Raw genomic sequence first — 19,431 nt, 5'->3', positions numbered from 1 at the left:
TTGAGAGCTCTGATGAACAATTCTAGATTCGATATATATATGTATATGTATATATTTTTAACCATAATGACAATTGATAACCGTTTGATCACATGTTGGGTGGGTCTCTGTAGAACTTTAATGAAATTGGTAGTGGGTTCCAATTGTTTGATTTAGGCATTTTATTTGAACATATGTGTCCAAGATTTGCATCAGTCCATTCAGGGCTATATTAATTGGTGTTATAAAACTAGGCCCATCAGTGGGCTTGATATGTAACAATGAGCTGAGACGCATGATCGGGGGAATTTTGGGAATTGTAGTTCCTTACAGACCCGCGCGTTAGAAATGCTCGTAATACAATGAATTGTGTAAATTTATACAACTGGACACAAATGGTAAAGGCATAGATGTGAAATATCAACAAATGAGTACAATGCAATTCTTGTACTGAATTTATGATGAAAAGGATTGTTGATTGCGAAATGACACATTCCAATATGTCTGCCATGTTGTTCTCGAATGCCATTTTTGATTTCAATGAAATGCAATAGACATTAAAGAGGGCCGTTTTCGTGCTTTCCGCATCACCATCGACAAAGGCGGTTGCCGAAACGCGTCTGGTTTGTTCACCGTAAGTCCTTAAATAAATCATTTGGACTTCCCCCCGAGAGTGCTTTTCTTTGTGCTGTGAAAATTGTGCGGAGAAACGAGCAATTATAGATGCGGGTGCACCACCCGCGGGAAGCACCCACATGAGAGTGCATGGATGAGGTGGAACAAGGAGCAGCGAGATATAAATATATATATATATATATTACCTACTGGCGGTCGCCAGTAAGTAGTTATAGTTAGGACCTAGTTTCCATAGGAATTCCACAACATTCTATTTGGAATAACTTTGGCACCGGTGGACGAATGTTCGCAAATCTCTCCAAGAAAATGGCCTGCTTGGTTCCGCTCCTTCCCTGAAAGTTTGGGGGTGATTCGTCAAGTGGGGGCCGAGAAAAAAGGGGGGTCCCAAAATGTGTTTCCCCATGCAATTTTCCATATGGACATAAAGCCAGGGCTACAGCCCGAACGGCTGAACGGAATTACACCAAATTTGGCAGAGAGGTAGAGTTCGGTTCGCAGATTGTAATTTTTGTTAGATGGTGTAAATCCGTTCAGTAGTTTCTGAGAACATTACAAGTAAAATCATAGTGATATCTAGAGACAGAGTTCTACACGCGGACGGAGAACAGTTCAATTACGAGCGCGAGCTCCATGCTGATTGGCTGTCAACTGTCTGTCAACATTCGAAACCAGGAAGTGTTGGGGGCCATCTTGTGCCTCGGTAGCACCGAGTCACAAGAAAACAGTAAAACAAGGTTGAAAAATAAGGAACGGGGCAGGGTAGAAAAATGTTGACCCTCTAGGCCTGCTGAGGGGGTCCCACATGGATCTTTAGGCCCCCCAAATTTCTTTCTTTTTTTAATTTAAAAACTGCGGGGTACGCTTATCGTACTCGTACGCGGTGGAAAAGGGAAAAAAAACTAGAAGTCCGTTTTATTCTTAATTAGCTCCCGGGGGCAATTTTTTTCTATAATGGGGGTTGAGAGGTCCCCCGAGCCCCCGGGAACCCCACCCCGGGGTTTTATTTTGAATTATGCGGGGGCTTCATGGCTCCCCACATGCTCCGGGGACTGCCACCTTCCTGGGGTAGTAATATTTAAAATTGGGGGTCCGTGACGGCACGGACCCCCCAGCCGCGGGAACCACCAGCTTTCGGGGCTTTTTAATGTTGGGAGGGGGTCGTGCGGCCTCCCTCCTGGAGTTCTTGATGGCCTTGGGGTCCGACACCTCCCAGGGCCGGCTCCTGCAGTGTCCTGGGGTGCCTTTCCCCCGGGACACTGCTGTTTGCTATGGTAGGACGGGAGGGTCGCGGCTTCCACTTTAGTACAGCAAACCGCTTTCCTATTTGAAAGAGAGAGCAAGTTATTATGCTGTCTTTTTGAAGTAGGAACGCAGATTTGTTTTTGTTAGAGAGAGGAGCATATAAACTGGTCTCTCTGACAAATCAATGCCGGCTTTCGGACGACGCGGGGAGCTGGCTGGGACTGTGGGGGTATTGGGGTTCCCCACACGGTTCCAAATGTTATTTTTTGAGTCCTGGGGGATAGGGTATCTTTGCAGCTCCTTAAACATTCGTGTGGCGACGCCGTCTAGTTTACCAGAGTGTGGGCCCAGTGCATTCTGAGAACGTAGGCGGCCACGGGAGTTGCCGCGAGTCTAGAAATGGGAAGTAGCGTTACCGGCGCTCAGGACATTAAATCCTCACATTCTTATCTCTGTGTCCATGTGGTTATTAGGAGCAGATTGTTATAGTTCTGTTTTTTTTTGTGTTTTTAGTTTTCTATTTTTTTTTGTGTTTGGTGAACAAGTTTTTTTAAAAGCAAAAAAATGGAACTTGAACTCAAAAAATGTCCAACAGGAACATAAAAATGAAAAAAAAAAAACTAATGTCGAGGATAGCGATACTTCTGCTTCCTGCATTTTATCAGGTCAATAGACTGTTCCCCATAATACAAAAGTTTATTGCAATAAATTAATAGAAATTTAACTTTAGCAAAATCAGGATCAATTTGTGGGTGTGGACTGCTTGCTGAAAATGCTGGTGCAGCAGTTGATGTGCTTGGTGTAGCAGCAGGTGGGTTGTTCTGCAACCTCCGTGTTGCAGCTCGAGGAAAGTTCTTGGGGTGCAAGTTCTTGACGTGTCGCTCCATATTTGCTGTGCCAAAGGAGTATTTTTTAGATGGATCACCCCTTGAAAGAGTTATTTGGCAAATTTTACAGGTTATTAACGGAGCATTAACCTTTTTTTGCCCTTCAGGGAAAGTAAAAAACATGCAAATCAGAGCTTTTTTCCTCTTCTTTGGAGGTTCTTCAGGAATGAAATATTCCTCTGAAGAATGGGTGGAAGATGAGTCCATTGGTGTTATTATGGTAATTTTCATTCCATTTGACAATATTCTCAGAAGAGATGCTTCTTCTTAGAAAGTGAAAGTAGAATGATTAAAATGGGACGGAACTTTCAACAGTTGGAATAGGAAGTGTTATGAACCAATGAAATCTCTTCTTTTAAAGTCACATGGCATTGCGTACGCTTACGATGTGGGCTCGTATGACGTTCCACCGGGATTTGTGTAATTGCTTTTAAAAGTAATATACGATTGTTCAAAGTTTAAAAAAACTATTTTCATAAGTATCCTACATAATGTATTCTATTAGTATGTTCATAAAATACATAAATATATGTTTTTAAACAATTAAAAACATTTGCGTCTTTCGCGTACGGGGCTCAATACATCACGTCATACGTAAGCTTTGATGCGATGCGTAACGTGAAAGCGTATATGTAGCGTATGCTGAGAATGATTAGCAGACAAACTATGGTGCGATCACTCTCTCACTGTCAAATCAGAGCACAAGGCCCGCTATGAGAATTGTTACAAGTGGTCACTCTTTGGAGATCCGATTCAGCTGTGTGACTTATTCACGGTATCATAATGTAACTTTTTAATACTGTTTAAGTTTGAGGTTTGTATGAAATACTATGCTATAGGCCGATATGGATCTTTAGGGAGCGCTTATCTCCATGAAGCTTGGTTATTACCATTTATATATAGGTGCCTGAGGGAGGGAAAAGAAGTTTATCAGAATGGCAAGGATTGCATAATATTACCAGATCACTCCTTAATTTGTAGACACATACAATCGTATGGCTCTTGTAATCAAGATGCGGCTAATTTGACCTGAGTTTTGAAAGGCACTCCGACACCTGCTATCATACCAATGTTCAGTTTACTGGAAAACGGGAGTTATTTACTTTGAAATAATGCAGATTGTTGTGCGATGTTAGCAGGCATCGCTTACATGATTACGGTAACTGAGCGTGTGGTTTCCTATAAAAAAATTGTATTTAGTCCTCTGCATGGGAAGCTGGATGTTTCCCTCTGGCCGTCGTTTCCGACCTTGAAAGCAGAGTCAACCAAATGAGCCGTATAAGAGCGCTATTCTCTCAAAAAGAGGTTGCTCTTACATCTGCTAGAGAAAGATTTGTCCTTCATGTAGCAAACACCCGCAGAGAAGTGCATGCTTTATTAAATACAGACGCGCCCCGGAATTTTAGGTAGTTAACTTAGACTATCTTGAATGCGTCCTCGAGTAGGGGGTCTGCTTACTTTTTAAAGTTATAAGCAGTGGCCTTGTGACTTCTGTAGAAACTATATTTGGTGTCTTGTCGGCATTTTTTCATTCGATGTTTTCCAGCATCTTTGGTGGATTCCCCTTAATACTCGCATTAGTTGCCGGTGTGCTTCTATTAATTTGTTTACTTAAAAATGGATGCACATCCTGCAGCACCCGACAATATGTCCTGGCTGTTGCTGCTGGGCAACCAAATGTTTAGTTATTATGGAGCGCTGCCTCTGGCTACATTGAGCGCAGCTTATGGATTATCGCTTCGATTCTCCTTTTTCACATGCGTTCAACCTGTCTTCCATTGCCTGAGCTGCGATTTCGACTGGGCCCTGGATTTGTGTCTCTGCAGTACGGTGTCTCCCAAAGCGGAATATGACCAGCTGATGAGCCCCTTAGTGGTTCATGACTTGCTCTGTTCTGGCGGCGGGATTATGGCCTTAGCAGCGATACATAGAATAATAGGACGTTGGAATGTTTTTGCAGCGCCGCATGACTTCTTGGCACGCAGTTACATTGAAGATGACCCGAGTTTTCCTCCGATGGTGATAGAGGCTCCGGTCGTTGAGGAATATGTATGTTCATTCCCACTATTGAATTGGATGGCTGAAATGTTTTCAGATGAGAACAATGACTTCCTCTTGAAGGCTGTTGCTACATACTGTGCTTATACGCTGGTGGAATAAGACTGTTTGATTTTTCTACCTATTCTTTATTATTTAGTTTCTGCTTTCTATCAAAGATCGAATACTTTTTTTTTGCAAAATTGAACTTGACTCTGCTTTTTAGGCTTGGACTCTGCGTTCGTAATTTGCCCATGTTTATATTATGTGCTTTGGTCAAGGAAAGGTGTCGTGGGCTGAGCCTTGCACTCACACCGTGTTAAGTTAGCAAGGGTTGATTAGAAGCTTAAACGCCATTTTTGTTTTCCTGCTCTGCTTTGCACACAACATGCACTTGCAATATTGTTTAGAGAACACTGAGTATTTTGCTTCATATGAGAATAATTTGTTATACTACATTTGTAGACTGCCTCGCTACTTTAGTGTGTATAGTGAGAGCATGAAACATCAAGGTTATCTAGGATACTGTGTCTGTTATTCGGAATGATTCTTGCACGTTTGAGCCATAAGACATATGCAGCTGTGGCACCTCTGATACTGGCCCTTTTCATAATGCACTGTGCAGACATGATTACACGCAGTTGGAGAACATTTGCATCCTGACAGTTTCTGTAGAACTCAATGTGATCCACTACTGCTGAGCACCAGAGGTATGGGTCTGCCTATGTAGTCGTATGAGATCTTCTGTAGTTATAAACTAACCTGCTAGGTAGGGAGGGTCACATCTAGGTATATTTTAAATCATTATAGGATGCTTTCTCCCTTTGTATTTTATGGAATAGTAACACTGCTGACAACTTTGTTTCTGATAATATGTTTGCTTGTATTATCTAAGGTACTGGGCATGAGATTACAGTGTTAGAAATAAACATTTCAAAGTTGCATGTGTCTTTATTTAGTGCTTGTTTTGGACTGGTGTACGACTGTAACAAAAGAGTGCTCTTGTTATCCACCTTACATGAGGTAACCTAAGTCGCATGTTCTGGGTTGACTAATAATTGGTGTTTTTGTGATAGGACGAAGAACCAATGAGTCATTGATTGCTAGACTGTTAGGGGGTTTGGGTACTAAGGTGGGGTTTAGAACACCATAATTCACTGAGGTCGTAAGTCTTTATGCACAGTTGTGTGTAGGAGCAGAATCACTGCAACAGTAGTTACAACAAAAAGGCTTGATAAAGAGCCTTGAGTTTGAATCAAAATATGAAATTGAAGAATAATTGATAAGTGCAGCCAAGAAAGGGAGCAAGTGTGCAAATTTCATAGTGCCTTCGGCCGGGGTAGTTGTTATAATAAAAAACCTGGGATAAAGGGCCTGCACTTTGAATTAGAATTAAAGAAGAATAATTGATAACCCCAGCCAAGAAAGGCAGCAAGTAGGTGTGTGTATGTGTGAATGATGTGTTGATTGAGCGGAAGATGAATCAGGTGAAAGATAAGAAAGGCTGCAGACATGCAAACTTTGTACTTCGTTGTAAGGGAAGTGGCTGTTTAGTTTTCCACTGCATATATATATATATATATGTTCACAAAAAAACCATAGGTTTCACACACGTTATCGATAGGAATTAGCATTTAAAAAACCTTAGAAACTCACTGAAAAAACCATAGGTTTCGTACACGTTATAGTTAGGAATTAGCATTTAAAAAAACCTTAAAAATTTGCTGAAAAAACCTTAGGTTTCACACATGTCATAGTTAGCTGGACATTACACTCATACCAAACCATTGAAATTCCCCTGTTATAGTTAGTTCAGCTAACTATAACTCGCGTGCCCGCAATGCACTGCTGATGACGTCACATATAACATCACTCATGACAAAGTCAGTGACATCACTCATGACATCACTGATGACATCTCAAATGACATCACTGATGATATCATCCTTGTGAAAGAGTGGCAGACCTCCTCTCAGCGTAATATAACCTTTGATACACACCTTCAAAAATAGAAACTAACATTTAAAAAACATGGAGATACCGATACCACTTACCAACAAGCTATTCAGTAATTCCACCATCTATATACACATCCACTCATTCACCAACAGTTCTATATAGTCACTTATACATGTACTTACTGATCATATGTACTCATACACTTATACATCCTGTTACACACCGACACTCATCCATAGACTTACTCACACACATACTCACACATGCAAATAAACTATCAAACATCCATTTATTTGCATATACAGGATATACACACAGCACTACACTTACTTTTACAGAAACGTACATATACTTACTCTCTTAAACAATCACTTACAGAAACACATATTTATTTATACAGGAACACTTCCAATCTCTCACTCTCACATATAATCACTTATATACATCAATACTCATATATAGTAGATTAAAACATATGTAGTTACTCATAAAGATACTATTGAGACAGTCAATCTCTCACTAACACACCCATACACACTCATGCACCCATACAGTCCTGCATATATGCTGTCTTCAAAACACATACAAACAGTGAGTCACTCATTCATGCATCTATGCTCTAAGTAATACTCTCCACCAAACCATACAGACACTCATACTGATACTCAAAAAGCCAACTAATAACTCGTATAGACACTCAGGTAGCTACTCACCAACCCATGCAGCCAATTATAGACAAAGTGAGACACTGATACAGATATTTATATATTTAAACATTACTCACTAATACATGTATTCACTAAGATACACTTAATAAGTCAGTTATGCAATAATTTTTACAAAAAAAATCCATTGAGACATTTATTTATCCATTTATTCTTCCATCGAACTTGCGATACACATATAAAAAACATATTTAAATTTCAGAAAAAAACATTCACTGGATGATGTCATCAGTGATGTCATTTGAGATGTCATCAATGATGTCATGAGTGATGTCACTGACCATGTCATGAGTGATGTTATATGTGATGTGATGTCCTCAGCAGTGCATTGCGGGCACGCAAGTTATAGTTAACTGAACTAACTATACTGGGGGAATTTCAATGGTTTTGTATGAGTGTAATGTCCAGCTAACTATAACATGTGTGAAACCTATGGTTTTTTAAGTGAATTTCTAAGGTTTTTTAAAAGCTAATTCCTAACTATAATGTGTGTGAAACCTATGGTTTTTTCAGTGAATATATATATATATATATATATATATATATATATATATATATATATATATATTTTTTTTTTTTACCTACTGTGGGTAGTTCTAGTTAGAATTTTTTTTTATAGGAAAAGTATTTTTTGATTTGCTAATAACTTTGGCGTCGTTTGACAAATCATCACGAAATTCTCCCCAGAAGAAGTCTATCCAGGTCAGCTCCAATACTTAAAGTTTGGGGGTGATTCATCAAGCGGGGGCTGAGAAAAAAAGGGGGTCCCAAAAAGTGTTTTCTCCATGTTAATTTCTATAGGAAATTTTATCCAAGGCTAAAGCCCGAACTGCTGATCGGAATTAAACCAAATTTTGCAAAAAGGTAGCGCTTGGTTCAGAAAGTGACCTTTTTTTAAATCCGTTCAGTAGTTGCTGAGAAATTCAAAAAATAAGAGTCAAAAAATCAATTTCCCATAGGATGCTTTAGCCAAGGCTACAGCCCGAATTGCTGAACGGAATTACACCAAATTCGACCTTTTTAAAAATGGTGTAAATCTGTTTAGTAGTTGCTTAGAAATTCAAAAAATACAAATATTGGTATCTAGAGGCGCAGTGGATCCCCGGACCCTCCCGACCATGAGCTTTATTCTTATTTGGCTGTCAACACTCCAAACCAGGAAGTGCTGGCAGCCATCTTGTGGCTCAGTAGAACCGAGTCACAAGAAAACCATGAAACAAAGGTGAAAAATAAGAAAAGGGGGCAGGGTAGAAACACCCTGACCCCTAGGCTTGCTCAGGGGGTCCCACAAGGACCCCCAGGGGCCATAAAGCTTTTTAAAAACAAAAAAAAAAATCAGCCGAATTTGCGCTGGGTGCGTGACTCCGGACAAAAAATAATAGAAATCCTGTGCTTCATTTATATGAGGCCCCTGGGTGGGCCAAGTACCCGGGGCATTGCCCTATTTATAGTTTTAATTGCGGGGGCCCCCGCAGCCCCGGGGACCTCCACCCTCACAGGGCTCTCCTAATGATATGCGGGAGGGCACACGGCCCTCCCGCAGCCCCAGGGACTGCCACCCTCTGGGGCTTGTTTTTTGATGTGTGAGGGGCCTCTAAAGCCCCCCCAATCCCCTGGGCTTTTCTAAAATATTCACGGGGCACATGGCCCCCCGCAGCCCCAGGGACCGACACCCCCCGGGACTTGTTTTTTTAAATTTAATAAACCTGTTTGGGGGGGCTCGCATGTCTGCAGCCCCTCATGTGGAAATGCAATACTGGCTCCCGCAGGAGGCGGGGAGCCAGCAGGGACGGCCCAGGAGGAGGACAACACATCCCCCATCCCCAGTAACATTTTAAAAAACAAGGCAGAACCCCGGGGATGGGGTTCCCAGGGCTAACAGAGGCCTCAGGAATGGGGCCACGCAGCCCCCTTCCTGTACAAAAATATAGAGTGGCCATGCCCCGGGGCATGGGGTCCCCGGGGCCAAAAATAGCCTCGAGAGGGAGGCCGCATGGCCACCTTTTGTTTTTTTAAATTAAAATTAAGAAATTAGGGGTCAAGCCCTGGGCGATGGAGTCCCCAGGACACAAAAAATACACAAGGAAGGGGGCCACACAGCCCCCTTCTAAAAAACACAATTAAAAAAAGCCTGCATCGCACCGGTGGCCCCGCCCCCTCCCAGCAACACTATGCAAACGTGCCCTGTGGCATGTGTTTTAAGTTGGGGAATTAATTCCCCTACAATCCTGAGGGTCCCTGGGGGGCAAACTAGCCCACCAGGTACCTCCAATTAGCGCCACAGGGCTGTGTTGCAGAGCGGTGGTATGAGGCCACGCCCCTTTTTACACCTCTCTGCAACGCAGCTCTGTGGTGCTTACTGTAGGTACCTGGTGGGCTAGTTGGACCCCAGGGACCCTCAGGATTAAAGGGGAGTAAATCCCCCAACTTAAATCACGCCATGGGGCGCGTTTGCATAACGGTGAAGGGAGGGGGCGGGGCCTGATGTGACATGTGTGCAAACAGGCCCTGCGGCACATTTTAAGTTAGGGAATTAATTCCACTTCAATCCTGAGGGTCCCTGGGGGCCAATTAGCCCACCAGGTACCGCCAGTAAGCGCTATAGGGCTACGTTGCAGAGAGGTGATCCGAGGCCATGCCCCTTTTTACACCTCTCTTAAAACACGCCACAGGGTGCGTTTGCACACTTGTCACATCAGGTCCTGCCCCCTCCATTCACCAATGTGCAAACGGGCCTTCTGGTGCTTTGTAAGTTGAATCCTGAGGGTCCCTGGGGTCTAACTAGCCCACCAGGTACCTCCAGTAAGCACCAAAAAGCTGTGTTGCAGAGAGGTGTAAAAAGGGGCATGGCATTAGACCACCTCTCTGCAAAGCAGCTCTGTGGCGCTTACTGGCGGTACCTGGTGACCTAGTTGCCCACAGGGTCCCTCAGGAGTCAAGGGGACTTAATCCCCAAACTTACAACGTGCTAGGGATTGTGTTTGTACAGTGGTGCAGGGAGGGGGCAGGGCCTTATATAAGAAGTTAGCAATCCTGCTAGGTGGGACTTACTTGTGGTAATAAAAAGGGTAGTTGGCCCCTAAGGTTGACGTTGGGGGCTTACTACTCCTTCTGTTACCTCCAGTAAATCCCACACAGTGGGATTGCTGAGAGGTGCTTGAAGGCCACGCTCAACTTTCTCCATCACTCTGCAAACGCGACTGCTATGTTACAGTTAGAAATTAGGATTTAAAAAACCTTTGAAAGTCACTGAAAAAAAACATAGGTTTAAGGGATGTTATAGTTAGAGATTAGCATTTAAAAAACCATTGAATTTCACTGAAAAAACCATACGTTTCAGGCACGTTATAGTTAGTTGGACATTTCACTCGTACAAAACCATAGAAATTCCGGCGTTATAGTTAGTTCAGCTAACTATAACTGGTGCCCCGCAATGCACTGCTGATGACTTGACATATTACATCATTCATGACATGGTCCTTTGGGGCTGATTTAAAATGAAAAGGGAGGAGGATGTGTGGTCCCCTCCACTTAGAAAAAGAAAACCCCTGGGGAATGGGGTCTCTGGAGCCTTACATTTGTGGGGAGGGAGGCGAGCACCCCAATAATTATTTCCAAAAGTGTGTTCCAAGTGGGCACCGGGACATCCCCAACAATTTGGGGAGCAAAAGTGACAGACAAATGGCTCCTTCACTGCTCCTTGACAAAGCACCTATGAAAGCCCTGACCACAGGCCATTTGCGGCAGAGTATTGGCTCAACATATGGTAGTAAAATATTAGTTTATGTTAAAAAAAAAGTAGAAATTCACTCGAAAAAATAAAGGTGGGGATTAAGTCTTAATTACTTTAGGGTATGAGGTATAGTTACCTGAGATAAATATAACCGGTGAATTTCAGTATTTTTGTTTTTGGTTAAAATGTTACGTTGTCACTGAAATTATCACCTAACTATAACATCACCTTAACCCTTGTGTGTTTTCAGCGAATAAAATATATATATTCACACAATCATATGTATGTAATGTTTTTAAGTGTGTTTATTTTTGTTTTTGCAAAGGAGCTCTCCCTTGTCCCAACGTGTTTTGACCATTAAGAGATTGATCACAGATGTAAGTACTTTTGTAGAATCACTATTGATAACTGGGCCTGGAAGTCATTTTGATTATGCTGGATTAATTGGAGTAATTTCTGTAATTCTGTGTTACTCTCTGAAAATAACAAGATTAAACATTCTCATGTAATTAGGAGTAATTTGAAGGAAAAATATCATACTGTGAAAGCACATTTTGTGACTGTAAGAGGCTGCTCTTGCTGTTGTTTGAGTTCTGTTGCATTTAGTGCTTTTTTCTTAGCGCAAAATGTATCCTTGCATCCATTTCGGACACAAGGGTGCATTTTGCACAAAGAAACTCACACAAAATTTAGAATTACCCTTCTCAGGTAATTCCATATAATCTCATTGAATATTTAGGTAATTTTGCATGATTATGCTACACAGAATTACACTGGTTTTGCTCCTCCCATATAAATACCCAATGAATCATTCCATGTGTTTCTCCTATGCAATTGCATTGAGGGGTTTGTAGCTTTAACAAAGAACAAGGTCTGAAGGTCACGAATGAAATCAGCATGGAGGTACAGACTTTCTTGGACATAGGGCCTTATAGCGACTACGGTGATCTCTTGGACCACTGTAGTCATGGTCCAACTACCGCTGCACTGCAGAACCACCCACAGTATTACAACTGTGGCAGTTGGACCGCCACCAGACCACAGGCACTGCCAGGATCAAGGATCCAGCTGGGACAGTGGTCTTTCCCTGGGAAAAATATGCTGGTGGTGCAGCAGCCTGCACAGCTGATCATATTTTAAGTTAGCTCATAGCTGACCTTTTAATGCCCACCATGAAAAAGGTGGTGGAGAGGCAACAAAGAGGGGCATACAAAGACCCCCTCCAGGCCCTAGGGGTACAATAAGGGGGGCAACTGTTGTGCCCACCTGAATTTATCCACCCCCAGTTCCTGTACGGTGCGGCTTGGACCCCATGTGACGGCACTGTCACTGCAGCGGCCTGCATGTAAGGCTCTCCAATGAGCCTTACATACCGCCCCCTTGCCACCACCTCCCACGGATTGCAATTGTAATCCAGCGGGTGGTGTGGGCACGGCTTTGGTGGTGCTCCTGTGGGTCACTGGAGTGGCGGCCCACGGGGGGCCCATCAAAGTCACAATAAGTCCTTAATTAAAGCATTCAAACAACACTTCATCGTTAATCAAAACCAAACACCAGTATATTTTAAGACACGAGCTCTAATACAGTACGGAATGAAATAGTACTTTCATATAGAAAGTTCCTCAACCTATGGAAAAATTTAAGTTTAGATGAGGTTTTTAAGAAAGAAGGAGAGAAGGAAATTTCAACACAGAATATATAACAGAAATCTCGTAACAGATGAAGAATAGGAGCCATTAGCCCACAGCTGTGAACAGCAGGGCTTGCTATGTCCTTGTAATCCTGTTTTGTTTCAAGAGAGACAAGAAAACTATTGGCCTTGGAGCGGGGGTAAAAAAAAAGAGAACAAAAACATGATACACTACAATAATATTCTGAGAAAGTATTGGCATTAAATTTGTGAGAATTAGCACAGGAGGGATACGTTCGAGTTGGGATCAACAATAGCATAGAGAAAGGAAACATCAATGAAAGCTCTCTTAGTGAGAAATCACTATTAATAAAGAAAACCCAACACTTCTCAAAAACATGGGTTTTGACTTTAAAATATTTAATAATTACAAGACTTGCAAGAATGATACAAATTCAGACAGCTCTGAATATTGAGAGATGTCAAGAAGAAAGAGATGTTCTTGAACTCCAAAATAAAGCATTCGTTGTATATGTGATTGAATGCACTTGTATTCTCAGGTTTGAGGAAAGCATTACATGCATCATCGACAAGAGAATTTTGCTCGAACTGCGAGAAAAAACTACTGCAGCAAAACATTTTGACATGGTAGAGAAAAATGACACAAAATACCTAACATTTTTTGCCACATAAGCAAAATAAAAACAGAGATAGCGGCGATCATGGCTTGAGAGGTGATGTATCGAGTGTTTCATTGCTGCCTTCCCCCACCTCATAGTATTTTTAGAATGTGTTTGTTTTATTAAAGTTATTTAACTAAAACTGGAAAGCAAGGGGTTACATTTAAACAGTGAGTGTTTTACTGTAAAAAATTATCATAAAATGTAATAATTTACGCTGTTGATGTGCTTATCCCATTTCCACTTTTATTGCACTGTTGTAAAAACTTGGAATTTGATGTTTGCATTGTATGTATAATTGGCTCAAACTGTGTTATTAGTACAGGTGCTCTGTTAACATGATATTGTGTCACATTTATTTTCACAAGGAAACACGAAATCTGGAAACAAGTTAATGGTTCCCTCTGAAATAGGGATGTTATCATCATAGTAACAGCCCCCAGACCACTCTGTAAGTTTTACCATTTTTAGGGCTACTAGGGTTACGTAGTATAGATGACCACATTGTGTGACAAAGTTTCCCAAATGGTGCAGCAAAATACAAATTAAACAATGCAGTACATTATTTCCATTCATTTGAGCTATCAACTTTTTCTTGTAAAATCTGGAAATTATGTAGTAAAAAAGACAACTTCATGATTATGCAGTAAACACCCGAATCACAGTCACATAAACCAACTAGCCTTCAACATGTTCTTTGTTTTATCAACTCTTTATTCATGAAAAGTAAGCAAACGTAAATACCTTAATTTCTATCAGTGTCAGAACACGGCTTTTTCATGTTAACTCTATACATAATTTTTTTTTTATATGTGGGAATGTAGATTGCGAAAATAAACTACAGATTACAGCAACATATAATGATTTTTTAGCTTTTCACTGACGCTTATGTAAAGGTATATTTGTGTGCAATAGCTTCCCCTTGCTTCTGTGATTCGGTTTATCTGGTTTACGCGGGAATTGAAATCAGGCTTTAAAATTCAGCCTTGCCAGGGTGGTCTCATTTAGCTTGGGAGAGAGGCGTTCGGCCAAGAGCACGGGATTTATTAATGATCAGTAGTTATGAATGCCTTTCCAAAGTTCAAGCATGGGTAACACGTGCAGATTCGGCCTATTGGGAGGCAGCTGCAGACTGTGATTTCAGTGTCAACTCATTGAGAACAGATGTGGAAAAGTTGGGAACTAGGGCAAAAGGCAAGCGCGAGCAGGAAGACGTTCAAAGAAAGGTTAATGGGAATTGTAGTCTCCTGAATATTTACAAGACTGGCATTTAGCCGTCTGCAATGACCAGTCCGAAGGAATAAGAAAAGTATATTCGAAATAGATAAACATAAAACATTAAGGGGAGAATATTGCTATCAAAGACTTTAGACGTGAGGTACTTTGGAGAATAGAATGATTTGAAATTACAGCACTAAGTGACAATATTTGACTTCTCACTCTATCATTTGTTCTTAACTACAGAAGCCCTGAGTTGTGTTATACTAAGCAGGTAGTAGAATGTACTTGAAAATGTATTTATTTCTGTCAAGCCAAGGGAATTTCAGAAAACCTGGCCAAATGGTGATGCAGTAAGCGCAATGTAATTCGTTTTAATTAAGTATTTCTTTACTTACCTCCATTCAGCCGTATGCTGGAGTTTACAACCCCCCGCCCTGCCCCGCCTCACCGCCTCAGCACTCCCTTGAGGGGCCACTACTGCCTGCGGCCAATCCTGAAGTTGCTCTAACTACTGTCTGTAATCTGAGGTTCAGTCAGCAGAGTGAATTCATAACATGTTGTACCTTTACTTAGGGATGGTTTAATGTTGTTCATAATAGACACTTACCGAAGCTGAGGGGCTAGGCGAGGAAGCCCTCCAGCGTTGCCGCCACCGTCAGGAGTCACGACCTGCTGGGATTGCGCCGCCGCCCCAGGACTACAACTCCCGGCTGCCTCAGCGGCGGCGCTGCTCTGACACGCACCGTAAGCGCCAGGAGGCGCCTTTAAACAGCGCTCTGCCCGGCGGAGCGGAGGGACACTTACCGAAGCTGAGGGGCGAGGCGAGGAAGCCCTCCAGCGTTGCCGCCACTGCCAGGAGTTGCGACCTGCTGGGATTGCGCCGCCGCCCCAGGACTACAACTCCCGGCTGCCTCAGCGGCGGCGCTGCTCTGACACGCACCGCAAGCGCCAGGAGGCGCCTTTAAACAGCGCTCTGCCCGGCGGAGCGGAGGGACACTTACCGAAGCTGAGGGGCGAGGCGAGGAAGCCCTCCAGCGTTGCCGCCACTGCCAGGAGTTGCGACCTGCTGGGATTGCGCCGCCGCCCCAGGACTACAACTCCCGGCTGCTTCAGCGGCGGCGCTGCTCTGACACGCACCGCAAGCGCCAGGAGGCGCCTTTAAACAGCGCTCTGCCCGGCGGAGCGGGGGGACACTTACTGAAGCTGAGGGGCGAGGCGAGGAAGCCCTCCAGCGTTGCCGCCACCACCAGGAGTCACGACCTGCTGGGATTGCGCAGCCGCCCCGGGACTACAACTCCCGGCTACCTCAGCGGCGGCGCTGCTCTGACACGCACCGCAAGTGCCAGGAGGCGCCTTTAAACAGCGCTCTGCCCCACCTCGCGGGACGCCGGGCAAAGCCCGGGCAAAGGGCGGGCCCTCTGTCGCCCTCAGAGGCCAGAGGAGGCTGGGCTGGGTCATGGACCTTGGCGCTGTATCTAAGGATCTGTGACCTAAGTGAGTCCCACTTAACTGTTATTAGTGTAAAGTGCTTGTGAATATTTATTTCTGTTACTTGAATAGCTTTGTGGGATATAGGCAAGTTTGGACTATGTCTATGGCCAAGACAAACAAAACTGCATCTGGCCTAGGAACCATGGACAATTACTTGGTAAAAAAGGTGACCCAAATTAACACCGAGCATAGGACCTCATTAGGTCGAGGGAATCACCCTGATTTACATGAAGAGCTGTCTTTCCCACTGGTGGATCTGGCTGTAACTGATCTCTTGGATCGAGGCAATGGGGGTATCATAATGGCCGAAGCACAGGTTCATGTTGAACCGAATGAAGACCTACCTGCAATAATTACTGATACAGCAGAAGAGCCACCACCCTCCCCTAGGCCAGTGAGATTATTTAGAAAGGCACAAACTAAACGTGGAGGAAAGAACAGCAAAAAAAGAGTAGAAAAAGGCCATCCAGCCCCAAATAGTGTTGCAGTTATAATTGATTCTCAGGAAGGTAAAAGTGTGGATGGCACAAATATAAATATAAATTCGGAGCAATTTACCCTTCTAATCCATACGATAGAAGTAAAGATAGAGGCAAAAATTGTAGAGCTGATGAAACCCCTGATTTCCAAATTAGATACCGTGGCCCTAGAAGTCGAGAGACTGGGTGGGTTGATAGCAACACACCTGGCCTCAGCCGCTGCAGTAAGATCAATAGCGGTGGATAAGAGACCAGTTGCTGAGGGGCAGGGAGCTGGTAGAGTGAACTTACAGCAAACCAGCCAGTTAAAATCTGTAGCTGAGCCAGCCCCTCCAATCACTCAGAATAAAAAGGCCACAGTAGACCCGGAGGGTACGCCTGCTCCTATGTATGCAAAGAAGAGCCGCCATGCTAACCTTCCTCCTTTATTGCGCACCATATGTGGTTGTTCTCACAAATGTTCCCCCCACTGAGTGTTATCCTCTTCAGTCCTATGAGGAATCCCATGATTCATTAAAAAATAGAACAGTATCATGGTTGAACAAAAACTGTGGGTTTCCAATTACATTTGCTGACCAAGTATTGTCAACAAGGAGGGTGAAATGGATTGGAACATCCAGAAAGACAACAAATGGAGACTGCATAATTGTCAAATTCAAACATCCACAACATGTTGCCACAGTCCTATTAAGAGCGGCTTCTTTAGTTTATACTATGAATAGTATATGTGTACGCCCACTTGGATACTTCTATACCCACTTGATTAAAGCCCCACTGAATCCTGGGTCATTTAGACCATTTACTCCTATTCAGCCACCGACCCCTAATGGAGCATATTTGTACAATGTTGGTAACCAGTGTAAGAATGGGTTTAATATTGCAACACAGAATAGATTTGACACACTTTCAGGTCTTGAGTCATGTGATTGACGTGAGGAATCCGTGGGTCAGGGAAATGACAGATTGGAGGAAGTGGGATGTACAGAGACAATTTGTGTAAAAACGAGGCAAGACAATGTAATCTCATGGAACATTGCGGGCCTGGGCACTAAGATGGAGGATTGTAACTTGATCAGGCACATTCAGCAGTATCAAATCATCTGCCTGCAGGAGACCTGGTCTATTGAATGCAACCACTTTCTCGAAGGGTACAAGGCTTTTTATGTGCCTGCAACAGCAACTATTAGGAGCAGACCCAAGGGGGGAATGGTCACGTTCATTTCGGTTGCATTATCCTGCAAAGTACGTAGAGTCTCAACATGCAATACTGGAATTATCGGTCTAGTTTTATTGGGGGAAAACTGTATGGCCGGCGTGGTTAATTTTTATAATGCTATTAATTTTTGTCCAGCTCTTAGCCAGATAGTAGCATTGAATGCTTTCATTAGTAGTGCAATGAAGGACTGTTCGCATAATCTTTTGATCATGGGTGATTTTAATGTTCATCCCTGCGGGGATCCCCTCTTTAAATGTATCAGGGATCTGCACTGTGCACGGTCCGAGGGTTTTCACCTAGAACACACAATTGAGGGGGAACATTTAAATGATATGCTTAATGATCTGGACTTAACGGCGACAATGGCACTGATGGATCCTACTATGCTTTTTGAGACACCGACCTTTAAGGGTCACAGGAGGGGAACCATCATTGATTATGTATTTTTAACATCATCAATGCAGTCCTTTGTGGATTCCTTCATTATTGATGACAGTGAATTTAGTGATCACAACCCACTCACTGTACACATGAGGGGCCCATGGTTAGTCAAAGAAGGATTGAAACACGCTACAGGTAGGATGAGAACGACAGATGGGAGACGGCGATTAAGATGGTCCAAGATCACCCCAGACCTGCTGTACAAAGAGATTAAAGTCGCTTGTGCAGATGAGATTATGGTCTGTACGCAAGAAGACGCCCAGCCAAACAATGTCCTTAGTGCTTTTCAAAATCTATCGGTTAAGGTTTCAAAGCTGTTGTCAGCCCCTGTAAAGAAGTTGGAGATCAAGGGACTTAAATGGTTTAATCATGAATGCTCAAAAGCAGCCAGAAATTTAAGATTAGCACTGGCTACCAAACCAAGAATAAAGGCAAAAGTTCAGCTATGCCGGAAGAATTATAAATTATTGCCAGACACAAGGAATCCCTTAGGGAAGAGGCATGGAGTGAGATTCTTGATCCCACCACTCTGCAGCGTAGCACTAGATTCTGAGCAGTGATGAGGAAACCTTTTTTGGCCCAGGAGCAGGGTGACGGACTAGAATGCCATATACCTAAGGAGGTCTGGGAAGAACACTTTAAGAAATTGTATTGTTGCTCGTTGGATGAGTCTTATAATACTGCCCCTTCTGTCAGTGGTGGTGAAATGATTAGTTTCAATAGAGGTGAGGTTATCAAGGGTATTGTGGGACTAACAGCTGGGAAAGCCCCAGGGCCTGATGGGATCCCGCCGGACTTATTTAAGTCCGAGCCCAACTTCTGGGCACCTATATTAGAGTCTGTTTTTAATGCTGCTGTGAAAGATGGTTGTCCGCAATCATGGGGTGTTTCTACAATTGTCCCGGTTTTCAAGAAGGGTGACAAAGGTAGTCCACATTGTTACAGACCCATTTCATTAATAGACTCTATGGTTAAAATTGTAGGAAGAATGGTATTGCAGAGACTATCTGAATGGTCAGAGGAAAAAAACATTATGTCCATTTCCCAGTATGGCTTCTGTAGTGGTCGCTCTACA

This window comes from Lissotriton helveticus, chromosome 1_1 (genome assembly GCF_964261635.1).
Source record: "Lissotriton helveticus chromosome 1_1, aLisHel1.1, whole genome shotgun sequence".
Lineage (NCBI taxonomy): Eukaryota > Metazoa > Chordata > Amphibia > Caudata > Salamandridae > Lissotriton > Lissotriton helveticus.
This window is presented reverse-complemented; position numbering follows the sequence as displayed.